Source organism: Mytilus californianus, unplaced genomic scaffold, assembly GCF_021869535.1.
Source record: "Mytilus californianus isolate M0D057914Y unplaced genomic scaffold, xbMytCali1.0.p SCAF_2, whole genome shotgun sequence".
Classification (NCBI taxonomy): Eukaryota; Metazoa; Mollusca; class Bivalvia; order Mytilida; family Mytilidae; genus Mytilus; species Mytilus californianus.
The window spans coordinates 46,239,703-46,253,005 of record NW_026262668.1 but is presented as its reverse complement, the minus strand read 5'-3'; positions in this window follow the sequence as shown (position 1 = coordinate 46,253,005).

Here is a 13,303-nt window from a genome sequence, read left to right as displayed (position 1 = left end):
TTTGTAACATTTTGTTTTAAAAGATATAAGTGTATTACTCATTTTTATTTCATTTGGTAAACTGTTCCATATTTGAGAACCTGAATATGTAAATGTTTTCTTTAAAAAGTTTGTTTTTGGTTTCGGAAGATTTAATAGTTTTTCATCAGCCGAACGTAAATTATAATTCTGATTACCAATAAAATGAAAGTTTTCTTGTAAATAGTTAGGAACCATATCATTTAATGATTTAAATACAAGTATTGCCTTTTGATATTGAATGCGTTTTTCCACATTTAACCAGTTTAAACTATTAAACAACAAACTGGATGATGTCATTATGTCAGCTTCTACTATAACCCTAGCAGATTTCTTTAATAACTTATTAAGTTTATTTATTCCACTTTCATAGCAACTTCCCCATATATTGCAACAATAATCAAACAATGGCAGAATATAAGCATTAAAATAAATAATACGTATATGCATAGGTAAATATTTTCTTATCTTTTTTAATAAATTGATTCTATTTGATATTGTTCATGACATTTTATCTATTTGCTCATTCCAATTTAGGTTTTTGTCGATATATAAACCGAGAAGTTTTTCACAATCTACATTCTCTATTTGTTCATCTGAAATTTTGATATCTAAACTGTTCCCAGTTGAATAAAGCCTCTGTTTTGAACCAATAATCGTTGATTTACACTTTTTGGCATTTAGTTTCATACAATTTTGCGAACACCAGTTTTCAATTACATGAATATCATTTTGAAGGTTAGCAGTTAACTGAAGTACATTATTACCTTTACTATGTAATGTAGAATCATCTGCATATAAATCTATTTATGAATTTTTTATGTTTAGTGGTAAATCATTGATATATAAAATAAATAACAGAGAGCCAAGGATAGAGCCTTGTGGTACACCAGTTTTTATGCATTTAGTATTAGACATGACGTTATTGACCTTAACTTGTTGACTTCGTTCAAACAAGTATGACTTAAACCAGTCTAGTGTACAGTTTGAAACATTATAATATTCAAGCTTTTTTAATAAAATAATATGATTAACCAGATCAAAAGCTTTCTTTAAATCTAAAAATATAACTCCGTTTATTTCTCCATTATCTATATTTGCTAACCATTCATCTACTAATTTAGTAAGTGCAGTTGTGCACGAATGTTTAGGTCTGAAACCTGACTGTGTAGTATTAAGAAGGTCATTACTATTTAAATATATATACAAACTATCAGCTATATGTCGTTCTATGATTTTGGAGAGACAAGGCAATACTGCTATTGGTCTATAATTATCAGGATTACAAGCATCGCCACTTTTAAAAATTGGGCAAACTCTTGCAGTTTTAAAAATACTTGGAAATTTACCACATTTGATGCTTAGATTAAATAAATATGTTAAAGCTGGTGCAATGACATCGCTGCACATACTCAAAATATTTCGTCCAACATCATCTAAACCAGTTGCTTTAGACTTGTCAAGTTTTTTTAAATACATTTTTACATCTAAAATACTCATTTCTGGTATAATGAATTTTTCACTACCCCTTTGTAACTTTGATTTCACAAATTTGTTGAGTACATCGAATCTTGGACCTTCATCATTATTACATAATTTGTTATCAACTATACCTTCAGCAATATTTGTGAAATGCACATTAAATGTATTTGCTATATCAACATAATTTTGAATTACACTATTTTTATATTCCAAATGCGTGATATTATTATGTAATTTTTTTGGTTTTAGACCTTTGACATACTTCCAGATAGCATTAATCGAATGCGAGGTGCAAGGTTCCACAAAACTCTTTACTACAATTTTATATAATGTCTCATATAATAACAGCATGGCAATTATAAAAAATCATACAATAAAGACAAAACTTGACCATGATGTAAAGATTGAGAAACACGAGCCTTACCGAATCTGGATTATTTCTGTTTTCTGTTTGTCACCACTGTAATTGTAAAACTAGTATAACATTTCACCAAAAAGATACAAAATTTTTCATTCAATCAAATTGAAGTCGTGATGTTGTTGTAAATAATTTTGAAAGTTGTTTTTAATAAATGAAATTTTGATTAGAATATGTCAATGTTAATAAGTGACATCTAAACAACCGAGCAAGATATGTCCTAACATACGTGCAAATGCATTCAGGGGATGTTCAGTCATAAATGTGTGTTTTCTGCTATTGATATCCACAGATTTGATATACATTTTAAGACTGATCACGTTAGACATAAGATCATATTTACGAATAATATATTCATTTATGTCTATGTGAATAACTTGCGGTTTAATAAATCATTCTCTATGAACTAATAGCATAAACGGTACCAATTTTTCTGCACCAGATGCAGATTTCGAAAATCAATGTCTCTTTAGTGATTCTCGAGGCCAAAATATTTGAAAATAAAAAAACTAAGAGTGTATTACATTATTATTCAATCTTTGTATTATCCAACCAATCAAGTAACATATGTGTTATGACGTTTAATTTCACTTCAGAAAAGAACAGTCCCAAACTTTTCTCTGGTAAATCTTTAAAACCTCCACCAACTCCAATTACTTGCCACATTGTTTATAAAATATGAGTTTCATTATTGTTGAAATTTTTAAAGATTTGATGTATTGAGATCTTTTCGTAAGTTGCCTTTTTTGTACCACATCTTTTTTGTAGGCTTTTTGATCAGGCAAGTTGAATCAGGTGCATTTAAATGTTACACTTTGTTAGATGAACTACCCTGTTGTTGTAATGAATTTGTTCGTCGTTTTTGATAAATGACATTTTGATTGGAATCTTTCTCCTTGTCAATAATTGATCTCCAAAAAAAGTGAGCATAAGTTTTCATGCATTCAGGGGATACTCAATTTCAAATTGGTATATTTTGGCTTTTGAAATCCACAAGATGTTGTATATATTGTGGAATACGTTTTGGGTTTGTATTCTTTCGTTTCTGAGCTATTAAATTGTCCTTACTTAACAATTTTTATGCATTTTTTTGTCTATGTCAATTTCACACCTCGTGCCATTGAGACAATTTTTTCATTTTTTAATCTTGGCTGAACCCACAATCTGGTACAAGTACTCGATTTTTACCTGAAGATTGTTAGCCTATAACCTAGATAAGAACTAGCACAAGCACGAGATTTTCCCGGAAGTAGATGATCGACTTTTGGCAAAGTATGATTGATACCAGTGCCAAATACTTCATGAATATTTAGGACGTGACCATTGTCAAATTAACAATAAATTAGAAACAGAAGCTCTGTATCCGAAAACTAGGTTGACTAGAATGAACGTCGTGAATCTTGATTGCCACTTAAAAATGAGGATATGTTAGATATGGCAGAAATTTAACCTATGAAACAAGCCCCTTATGACTCCTCCATGGTTTGTTATAGTGGCTATTCAATCGTTTATCATGGTAGTTTTTGATACTTTTATAGTGTTTGTAATAAACTCAATATTAAGTATCTTTTGTCTGTGGAGATAGAAGGGAGTCAAAAAAATGCTTGTTGTTTAAGGTTTCACTAGATTTTTGTTTTTATCGATTTGCTTCTACTTGTGTTTTCAACTGTAGATTCAACCGTCCATCAACTTTTAGAAATAACTTTTAGAAATATACAACTGCATCTTGAACTCTTTGGAAAAAAAAGAAGAGATAAACTGTTTTGTATTCTGTGATTTCTCTAAAGCGTTTGACAAAGTATGGCATAGAGGTCTTATTCACAAACTGAAAGCCTATGGTATTGATAGTACCTTATTACAGTGGTTTGAATATTATCTGCATGACAGGAAACACAGAGTAGTACTGCATAATTCGTCCTCCTCCTTTTGTAACGTGTCAGCAGGTGTACCTCAGGGATCTGTTTTGGGCCCTCTTCTCTTTGTTTTATATATTAATGATATTGCTGATAAGCTTACATCGCTGTGTAGGTTATTTGCAGACGACACTTCATTCAGTTATTCCGGTAGCGATGGTGAACAGATTAAATCTGTGATCGACCGCGACCTGAAAGAGCTGGATGTTTGGTCAACTAAATGGCTTATGTCATTTAATCCTGATAAAACAGAAATTATGATATTTTCAAATATTGAGATACCAGATCTCAACTTTACCCTAAATGATAAAACTGTCCCTATAAATACATCGCATAAGCACCTGGGAGTTACATTTAGTTGTGACGCAAAATGGAACAATCATATTGAAAGTGTAATTACAAGTGTAAAGAAACACCTTAATGTTCTGCGTAAACTTAAATATCGACTGTCTCGTAATAATTTAGAAAAACTTTATCATGTTTTATTAGACCCATTTTTGAATATGCCACGGAAGTGTGGGATAATTGTGGGATATGTTATTCAAATAAATTAGAAAACTTGCAATTGAAAGCCGCAAGAATTGTAACAGGTCTACCAATCTTCACTAAAACTGATACTCCGTACTCTGAGGTTGGATGGGAATCTTTATATGAAAGACGAAGAAGAAGAAAATTACAGATGTTTTATAATATAAATAAAAAACATGCACCTGCGAACCTGTGTAATCTTGTCCCCCCCCATGTATACAAAGTACAACTAACTATCCGTTGCTAAACGGTCAAAATATCATTGTTCCATTTTGTAGACTTTCCCTTACCACTGAATCTTTTATTCCATCCGCAATACGAGAATGGAATAAGCTTGACTTAAAAATTCGAAACACCGACTCTTTATCTAAGTTTAAGAGGGAATTAAAAATGAAAGTGTTCAGAGTAGAGTTGCACCGTATTATATGTACGGTCCGAGGAAACTGAATATTATTTTAGCTCAATTGCGATTTTCCGCTTTATTTTTAAACTCTAACCTTTTCAAAGCTATCATTATACTGGATCCTTCGTGTCAATGTGGGTCTGATATTGAAGATGTTCATCATTTTCTTTTAGTTTGCCCAAAATACACTACATGTAGAGAAATTTTACTTAACAATCTTAATTGGCTTACTGAAAACTTTGTTATTGATACTAAACTATGAACTTGTGGAGACCTTGAACTTTCGAATGAACAAAATCTCCTAATTTTAAACATGTTCAAGATTTTATTAAAAGGTCTAACAGATTTCTAGTACCTTCATAGAATATAATTGCTACCTGCACGGATGATCATCACCATCAAACCTAAGTCATCATCACAGAAAATATGATTTGCTTCTTTTTCTTTTCCTCCTTTTCCATTCTTCTTGTTCTTTTCTTCTTTTTTTATAGTTCGTATAATATTTAATGAATTTCTTTGCTTTACATGCATGCTCATAATGTAATTATTGTATATATACTTGTATTGTAATATGGAGAAGACTTCATAAGTATGATTTACTTGTGTCTCATCCATTTTGCTGATATTTAGCAAATAAAATATGTTTAAACTAAACCGACATAATAGATTTAAGTGGAGTTCCTATATCCTTTTATTTACATATTGTTATTTCACCAATTGTGATTAGAAAAGAGAAGGTTAAGATCGAAAACAAAACTAGTTGAACACTTCAAAATGGTCCTGTGCATGTCCCAAATATGAAACCTTTCTTGTAATTTGGGGAATTTGGTTTTCTTGATAGATAATCAATAGAATCTCTGTTAAAATATTCGCAATTTTTGAACTTTAGAGCTTGACATTTTGTAAGGATGCTTGGTAATTGACCTTATGTTGAACCTGATATATATTTCACTTTTTGTGTCCTTGTATTGATGTCTCAATGTCACATGATACCTTTTTCCAGACATTTACAATCTCTCTCCATTCATCTGGAGAAAAAAAAAACATTGATGTGTGTAAGTTAGGCGAAGTCCTTCATATTTTAATAGTTTTGGTTTTGGACATTAAATGTAATGAAAGGAAAAGCTGAGTGCAGCACAGTCTTCAAGTTCAGAATTATCTTATTAATATTTTAAAATTTTACGAACCCATATACAATTCACTACTTGCTACTGACAGCATATTCTAGTACTTTAGATGTCCCGTTTTGTCTGTTCGTAAGACAGAAAGCTAATAGGTTTGAATGAAATAACTTGAAGGTTAAAAGTTAGGATTTGTAAGAATTTGGAACGAAAAAAATAGAAAAAATCGGAAAAGAAAAATATAAGTGTCATTATTGACGGAAGTGTTGAACAAAGACAACATTTACTTATATTCGAAAGTATTTACATTCCAGATAAACATGCTAAAGTCATTTAAAACTTTATCTGTCAGGTTGTTTTTCGAGGTGAAACCAGAATATTAAGATCAAGTATATCATAGTCTTGCAGAATACAGTTGAAGAATTAGGATGTTTTGCTTATTGGTTTGTGTATGTGTGTGTGTGTGTGTATGCGTGTGTTGTTTTTTTTTTGGGGGGGGTTGTGGTATAAAAATTAAAACTGACCAATTTGGCAATTGTATGAATTCTTCTTCAAAAAGAAAGAAATCTTGCCGTTGATCATCTTTAAACAGGAACATTTGACATAAAATGACAATTCAGCGCTGTGACAAGAGTTGAGCAAAACAATTTAAGGGTCACCTCCATTTTGAAATTATATTTTCGCAAAGTATCATGGGCAAAATAACTGTGCATAGAAACACGACACCTGACACAATGTGTTGTCAATAGAATGCAAACAATTTCCAAACATAATGGTTCCCTTATTTCGAATTTAAGTTTTTTATTTAACATTTTCATCCTTTCCCTGCAAAATCTACATTCTGTTATTGTGAACCCAATGAAAGTTTTCCACAGTGCCATCTCTATCTTGACCAGGTATTTAAACTTTTGTAAGTTCACCTGTCCTATTGAATGAATACAATAGCTATATTTCTCTGTGTAGTTTATTCACTGGGACCTTTAAATTTCTTCTAAGAGAAATCTATCACTCATTGATTAATTTACCTGAGTAAAAAAAAAATCTTGTAAATAGAGGAAAATAGATACAGGAAGATGTGGTATGAGTGCCAATGAGACAACTTTCCATCCAAGTTTTATACTCAAAACTGCATGTGATGTTATATTTATTTAATATTGATAATATATTTTCAATCGGTTGAATGTAAACAGTGATGCAAAGTTTAAACATTAATAAAATATAATAAAGAAGATGTGGTATGATTGCCAATGAGACAACTCTCCACAAGAGACCAAATGACACAGAAATTAACAACTATAGGTCACCGTACGGCCTTCAACAATGAGCAAAGCCCATACCGCACAGTCAGCTATAAAAGGCCCCAAAATGACAATGTAAATCAATTCAAACGAGAAAACTAACGGCTTAATTTATGTACAAAAAATGAACGAAAAACAAATATGTAACACATAAACATACGACAACCACTGAATTACAGGCTCCTGACTTGGGACAGGCACATACATACAGAATGTGGCGGGGTTAAACATGTTAGCGTTGATTTATGTTATATTAATAATATATTAATAATATATTTTCATTCAGTTTAATATAAACATTGATTCAATCATAAAAAGTTGATTTCTGACAAAACTTTCAACATTGTTCCTTTTAAAAAAAAAATGTTTGACATGAGTTAAAACTTGAAAATTATGATGTTCAAATTAAGATCTTCTTAAATTTATTCTATAACTAGACAAAAAAAATCAAATTTCAATAGGAACATTAATAAAACTTTTGTTTGAAATCAACTTTTTATGATTGAATCAATGTTAATATTAAACTGAATGAAAATATATTATTAATATTGAATAAATACATCATCACACGCAGTTAATGAGTATAAAAAAAGTATTTCTGTCTATATATAAGAAATTTTTTTTACTCAGGTAAATTAATCAATGAGTGATAGATTTCTCTTAGAAGAAATTTAAAGGTCCCAGTGAATAAACTACACAGAGAAAAATAGTTATTGTATTCATTCAATAGGACAGGTGAACTTACAAAAGTTTAAATACCTGGTCAAGATAGAGATGGCACTGTGGAAAACTTTCATTGGGTTTGCAATAATTCAAGCGAGTTTCAAACACTAGTATACTTTATAACATATAGATTCAGAAGATTCTATACAGAACCTTACAGAAATCTTGACAGTTTGAAACAAGTACCCGTTTCCTGCAGTATTCGTCAGGTTTGTCCCAGCCTATACCTTTTATATATTGTGATTGCAATAGCGTGTCTTCAATGCCTTTTGGTATACATTTCAGGGGTATCAGTGAACGTTATGTATCATCCCCCAGTTTGTGATGGGGTTCATGTTGCTCAGTATATGGTTTTCTATGCTGTGTTTTGTATACTATTGTTTATCATTTGGTCTTTTATTTTTATTGTCATGGCGTTGTCAGTTTATTTTCCATTTATGCGTTTGCATGTTTCTTCTATATATTTCTCCTCTCTTTTATGACAGTTAAAGGGTGTATCAAATATGATGTACATATATCAAAATGGGCTGCTTTGGAATTATTTCTTAAATGATTCATTCATACATCTGAAATTTGGCATTAAGAACAAAGAACTTGTTCTTTTTTATAACTGATATGAGAAATTAAGAAATGAATTAATTATTTTCTCAATAGAGGGTTGCTGCAGACAAGGAAGTTTTTAAACCAAGATGTCCAAGTGGTGAAGTCGAATTCATTCCTTCTAAAATTTTACAGACGCCATTACAAGTTGGTTGACCTTTATAGAATATCTGTTTGACAGACGACGACGGATATGTTCCAATCGTGGTAATCACATCCCGTTCTCCTTTTCCCCGAATGTGACATACCGAATTTGACTTCTCATCGGGTTTGTACTTTCATAAGCAGGACGACGAGTCCCACATGTGAAGCAAATTCTGCTTACTCTTCCGGAGCAGCTGAGACTACCCCAGATTTTTGATGGGGTTAGTGTTGTTCAGTCTTTAGTTTGTATCATGTTGTATACTGTTGTTTTTCTTTTTGTCTTTTTCTTTTTTTTTTGCCATAGCGTTGTCAGTTTATTTTCGACTTAAAAGTTTGAATTTCCCTTTGGTATCTGTCGCCCATCTTTTAAAAATGCAATACTGTCTATAAATGGACTGATTATTATACGAATAACAAGATTTTGTAGAAAAGAATGTGACATATCGAATTTGACTTCTCATCGGGTTTGTACTTTCATAAGCAGGACTACGAGTCCCACATGTGAAGCAAGTTCTGCTTACCCTTCCGGAGCAGTTGAGATCACCCCAGATTTTTGATGGGAATGTTGTTCAGTCTTTAGTTTGTATCATGTTGTATACTGTTGTTTTTCTTTTTGTTTTTTTTCTTTTTTTTTGCCATGGCGTTGTTAGTCTATTTTCGACTTAAAAGTTTGAATGTCCATTTGGTATCTGTCGCCTATCTTTTAAAATGCAATACTGTTTATAAATGGACTGATTATTATACGAATAACAAGATGTTGTTATTGATAAGACATTGTCTATAGGGCAGCACATGACCTAAAAGAAACAAAGTAGTATGTTCCTTTCTTATTAAGGAGTAGTTGAATGAAGCAGTGGTATTAAAAATCGATAACACATGGTGTAGCAAAGTCAAATATTGGACAAGTCCTAAGCCAGCAGTTTTCACCTAATAACAAAAATCATACTCATAGTGACACTGCTTCTAATGATGATGATGATGATCCATATTTTTTAACTAGTAAATATTCAGGTAAATGAAAAGACAAGAAATAGAAGGTGCAATAGAAGTAATAAAAGAAAAGATGTTTTAGCAATGGCCAACAGAAAATGAGAAAAAAAGTAAACTTTAACAAAAAACTACAGAATAGGAAACGTGGATAAAAGATAATCTGGAACAGAGATAGGGCCAATTGATACTGAATTAATTCGGCAGAATGTTTTTCTAAAATACAAAATACACTCAATAGAACAATATCACAGTTCCGTGTGTGCAATTTTAATGACTATCTTTTAAAAGCTCTAAATTGTTATTTTGAAAAATTTTGGCATAATGATATGAGTTGTAAAAAAAACAGTTAGAAAAATTTTTGTAACCAAATCAAAAATAATATTAGAATAAAAAATATATATTGTCTTTCATACAAATGATTTCATTTCGGTACAAAATACCAATCGATGCAAAAGTTTACAGTTTACAAAACAATGAAAATAAACCACACTCAATTGTCGTAAGCAGCGCTGGATAACTCCCTTTTTTTAAAATATAAAATGTTTCTCAGCATTTTAAGGAAGCCTGTAAACAGTCATTTTATGTAATAATTTGATAATGGAAACAGACGTTGCGATATTCAAAACAACTATAATGGGATTATAGTGAGGTTTCATCTTGAAGGTATCTTAGGACTAACGTATGTCCTATGATGGTCTAAAAACATCTAAGCGTCTGCTTGTACATGTCCTAAAATTTGTCGGTAAGCAAGAACAAACATGTACATACCTTAAGAAGGTTTCCGGAAAATCATATAATTATTTACTTAATGGACAAAACGATACTTTAAAGACCTCTTTTTTGGGGGCTAGTGAACCTTTTTCTTGCTTTTACGATGTTATTAGATGAGATCTAAATGTATTCTTATGAAATAATCATGCCTCTGTTTATAACTGAATTTTTGTAATAACGATCCAACATAAAAACATAAGGTATAAGTACTAGTATTAACAAGTTGATTTATTGATTATCATAAATAAGGCTTAAAGCAAGGATGGATTAATGATTCTGCATGTACATGTACGGAATGCCAATTGTTTACTCTCTTACTTTTAATCATGATAGCCTCGATATTTTTTCAACATAACTTTTCTCTATTTCATTGGACTTCAAATACCATGTTAAATCATAAACCACCTATCATTCAAGTTTTCAATAATTTCAGATTATTTTATGACTGTCTTCACATCAAATATGATATCAGCCATTTGTCTTGACACTCAACTCAAGAGCCGAAGGCTTTTAATACAACATATACTTCCCAGTGGAAAAATATATCATTTGATAAAAGTGTTTAACTTAAAAAATGACAATCTTAACAAAACAATTGATACTGGTAGTCTATAATATATACAGTTCAACATATTACAATATGTATAAGAAATATTTAGCCCTTGAATATTATACAATTATGACCCCCTTTGAGAAGTGCAACAGCCGTTTATATATGTCTTGAAATGGATTTTTTCCTCTGAAATATAATCCCGTATAAAATTAACATTTCCTTATGCATACTAACGTTAAAAATTCGATTTAGATTCGACAATCGTAATAATGTACTATGATGTCAGAGACATGTCAAATATCAATAATTTAAACAAGCCACAACGCATAATTTTACATATGATGCGGTTGAATGTTCGCTGTAAATGTAATCTGTTCATCTGAAAAGTGTGTCTTATTTCTAAAAATAATTTCCAGTGTTACGTGAAATGTCAACAAGTAGTCAAAGAAATTTATGCAATTTGCCATTCAATGATGACCACATTTACACATAAGACTGAATTGAATTTACCGCATATTCATGATTAGAATTTAATGCACAAAATTTTAGAAATACTTCAATGTATGAGCCGTGTTTTTATAAACAAAAAAATGAACGACTGATGACCTCTCTTAAGCTTATATCAGATTTACAGCAAGTTCCAGGATAAAACATTTAACATCTGTACCTTTTAAAAGAAATCTAAAGATTGACTCAAAACGTTGAAACATAATTGTTTTCCTATTCAAAATGAATAGGTTCAGAAGAAAAAAATCATCGGAAGCATGAATGTGTGTATTACAATTTTCAGATACGAAAATTACGCATTATATGTAAAATATGTCAAATTATTTGTTGTTGTTTGTTTAATTTATTGATATTTCACATATCCATCCCTACGTATTACATTTTTACTCTTTGTTTGATTGTGAAATTTATTTTACGTTACTATGCATAGGGAAATACTACTTGTATCCGGGATTACATTTCAAATGAAAAATATCCTATTTAAGACAAGCAAGAATTGCTGTTGCACTTCACAAAAAATGTTCAATGTTATTTTAGATATCAGCAAAATGATGACAACTGTGTTACAAATGAACGTAAATGTGACCCGCCGTGACATTTCTAGGCTATGACGATAAACGTCATAATGAGAAAATGTCGATCTAAAGTCACGTAATGTAAACGGGCACCTGTTATTGAATGTCCAATTATATCATACGGTAAAATAAAGTTTCATTTTCTCTTGACAAGTAGATTTTTAACATTTTGATAATTAAGGTTAACAATCCTGTTTAGAGTCCCGTTCAAATTTAACAAAATTTATCTTTTAGATTTCTTTGCGTAAATCACTTTCTCCTGCATCATTGATATTTTTTTGATTATACAAAATGGTTTGAATTATATCAAAATTGCGATATGTCATTAAGAAAGATAAAGAAATCGAAAAATTATCGACCAATTCAGATTGCATCATGACCTCCAAGTAGTTGGAATAAATCTCACTGTTTCACATTGTAAAGAAAAATATGAACATATGTATGGACATACACCGGTACATGTATGCCTGCCCATTAGGATCCAATATTGTCTCATCTCATGTTCGTTCCTAGCTTTTTCTATCTATGTCTGTTTTAGAACTACATAAACAAGATGCATGTGCTTTGGAAGTTTTCCTACAACCCTTTCACCTACTTGCCCTAATAAATGATCTTACTGTTTAACTCTTTCATCTTACTCTACAATAACAGATCTTTGATTTAATCACTTTGTCAGGATACATATACAAAATGTATTTACAATCAGATAATAGATGAACATTAGAAAGCAAATCAAATAATACACAGTTCCTTGATGATTTATTACACATCTTGGTATTTGCTTCTTAGCATTGATTTAGTTTTCCTTACGAAAGAAATAAAAATGTTTAAGTCATTATTATTTTGATTGCAGATTCGTGTACATTGTTGATATGGCAACCGAATAGGTAACACAGAAATAAAATTTCTAAAATTAAATGTATTCACTTATTAAATCTAAAAAATCATTTTGCTTCAATAAAAAGACTACCCCTCCCAATTTACTGGTCACATATTTCAACTTGTTTTTGGGATTTGTTGCTTTTATAGAATGATAGTTAAAAATTTCTTTCGGAATCGGATGCATTTTAATTGACCCCAGGATATATGATAGACGTGTACAAGACCACATGACCACATAATTAAAAAAAAAAAAAACAAAAAAAAACAGAGACAAGGCCAGACCTCACAGGAAAAGGGAAGTTGTTTTTATATTATGCGCTATTTGAAAATCTTAAGCAATGCAAACATGTAATAATTATTGTAGTTCATTAGTATTT